A 3,185-nucleotide genomic window follows, 5' to 3' on the forward strand; every position below is an offset into this window, starting at 1 on the left:
AGTCTTCATCCTCACTATCATCTGACTTAAAATCTAGATTATCCGAATTTATTCTACCGCCTACCCAGTCATCATCCCTTATATGAGTGTTGTAGCCTGCACTTACTACTACTCTACCATAGGAGAAGTCACCATAGGACTTTGAATAATTGGACAACTAGAACCAGCAGTAGTAGAATGTTGTTCTGCAAATATGGCCTCAATAGTATCGGTTTGCACCATAAGAGTTACGAAAGGCGAGAAAGGCCCAGAAGTATTGCCCTCTTGAGTTAAAAGCCGACTATAGTATTCCAAGCTTGGTATATCTTTCTTTTCAATATATAATTCTAAAAATTGATATTTTGAATATTTCAGAAGAAATGTCAGAATTTCTTGGACATCTTCATCGTCATCAAGTGAAACTAAGGGGGGCGGGGCTGTCGCCGGGCCAAAGAGGAGGCGACTGCCGCCGGGCCAAAGGGGGGCGGGGCTGCCACCGACTGGGGGCCGGGGGGTGGGGGGGCGGCCGCCGCCGGCAAAGGGAGAGAAGAGGGGGAAGAGGGGCTTACCTGCATGGAGAGAAGAGGAGCTCGTCGGAGATCGATCTTCTGATCGGAGATCACCGGCATAGTGAACTTATAGGGCTTGCCAGGTATGTTTGATAAATACCATTTGAAATGGTACTTTTTTTTTTTTTTGTTGATCCTTTGATTCCATGGGGGACGGAGGGAGGAGATAATGTGGAGTGAAGAAACGTCATTTCAAATTACGTTTTTTTCAAAAAAACGTCATTTGAAATAATATTTATAATTTTGCATCAACCTTATAAATAAGTTGAAATAAGTTGAAAGATGCATTAATTTTATAAAAAAAAAAATTTTGATATTATTTGAGTAGAAAAATCGTTATGTTTTTCAAAAGAATAAAGCCGATCTCATCTTCTATATAAATAATATGCCTCACCATGTACATACTTTTTTCGAACCCTCTCTACACGAGCGCCATATATCACCAGAGAGATTTTGGGCTCTCCTTTCATGTATTACTAACAGATAACCCATACTACATAACGAGAAGCAATTAAATAATAAAATAAATTATTGAAATGCAGTGATAACCAAAAGCTATAGTTGTATTGAATATTTGATGCTGTACAAAATCCTGATAGTTGTATTAAAGCTATTTCCTCTATTAGACATTAGGCAATTAATAAAATGATGGAAAGTGTGTCTGAGGCAAAATCATCACGGCACATTGTAGCTCTCTTTGAGCCATTTTTTGTAATGCTTTTCCATTATCAGTGAAAGATCTTCACTAAGACTCTACTTAAAAATATTGTAATATTTTCTAAAAGCACAATAAATTTACCAAAGCTATTGTAAAACCCTAATAAAATAGCTTTGGTATAAGTGAATTATAGTTCTCCATAAGGGCAAAAAATAAACATACATACAGAACCTAACCTTAAAAAGTTTTAGAAACTAAAATTCAGAAGTTACCTAAATTGAATTCATAAAAGCAATTTATCTCCATATTGAAGAAGAACTTTTTTTCAGTATCAAGATTTATTAGCAAAGCTTTTGGATTATGAAAATCCATAGCATAATGGAAATTATTTATTTATGACAAAATAATAGGAAGCACATAATGATTTGAGACATTATAATCATATCAAGAATTACCTATACATAATTTTCACATTCAATCAATTATTTTAAAAACTCATTGAGGATGTTGGGAGCGGACCACATAGTTATTGAGGATGATTTAGCCATTATGGTGTTTTAGATTTAGAAGTGTACGTAATGAACGGCTAACCATTCTTTTCTGCAGGACATATCCATCTTGCTCTCGAGTTGCATTAGACTCACAGTCAGATATAATTTTAGATAGGCAAACACTATAGTAAATTGAATGGTAGTCTATGTTGCAAAGCATACTGAAAAATTTTTGTAAACTTCCTTGAGGATAGCTCCCAGACAATTTAGATATATTTTACTTTTCGATCTTTTTGAATATATTCACACCAAACTTATATGAATGATCCATCTTGACAAAAAAAAAAAAAAAAAAAAACACCTTACATCGCATAAGTTGCCAAATAATTATATTTTAGTTGTGAATCTTGTTAAAGATTTTGAAATTTGAGTTTTTGATTAATTTTATTTATTTAATCTAAAATTTTAAGTAGTTTGTTTTCTTCAATTTTTTGAGTTTCCAAAATTTACCTCTGACTAGTGAATTATAGATTTTAAAATATTAGAGGGTTGTTAACACGTTTTTGACATGATGGGAGAGATTGGGCCAATCGGGCATTCAAACCTTTATAATACATGTGGGTCTATGTATTGAGAGTCCTGTGATTAGGATCATGTCCGCATGAAAAAGAGAAAAAAAAACACACATGAAGCCTTTCTGATACCTCTATAATTTCCTGCACTCTACTTCTTTTCCGATCAAGATAATTCCTTCTCTTCTCCAATTCATTTCACAACCAACAATCCTTCAATGGACATGCACATAGAGGCAATGGAGAGCTAGATGGTATTTTTAAGCAGCCAACACTGGAAGCACCTACATAAAGAGAGGCATCAATCGCTCTAGCTAGCAAACATGCAGTGCGTCTCAAGCTAGCCATTCTGTTTTGATACATTAGATATTCTACATGATATTTTAGCTTTAATTCTTATTTTTCAGCATTGATCATTTTTAAGTTATTTCCTACACTTACTTGGGTGGCCCAAGCAAAAGAGCATACTCGATGTCCTTTCATTTGGGGGTAAAGTGACTAAAATTCTTCAGAAGACTTCAAAGAAACAAGTAATTTAGACAGTTGGGAAGCAATTCGTCAAGTCCCAATAAAAGCAGGATTTGATCTTTAATAACTCCAAAGTTATTTCTGGTTGCTGCATTCATTTGGCTGAGGGTGCCAAATACCTTGGCCAACACAAAATGAAGTCTTTTGGATGAAGCCATGCATTAACTGATTAATTATTTGTATTATGAAACAGTAAATTCTTGCCTGCACCATGTCCTAACAGGAGCACAGAATATGTGACCAACAAGGCAAGAAATAGCAGGGCATGTTCAGCTCCAGATAGAAACACGCAGAAGATTAAGGTTCAGGGTTTCTTCTTCTAAGTGCCTTCCAGGACAAAATAAATAAACATGAAAAAGATAACAAAACACCCAGCAGGAATACCATG

This window comes from Elaeis guineensis, chromosome 9 (genome assembly GCF_000442705.2).
Source record: "Elaeis guineensis isolate ETL-2024a chromosome 9, EG11, whole genome shotgun sequence".
Classification (NCBI taxonomy): Eukaryota; Viridiplantae; Streptophyta; class Magnoliopsida; order Arecales; family Arecaceae; genus Elaeis; species Elaeis guineensis.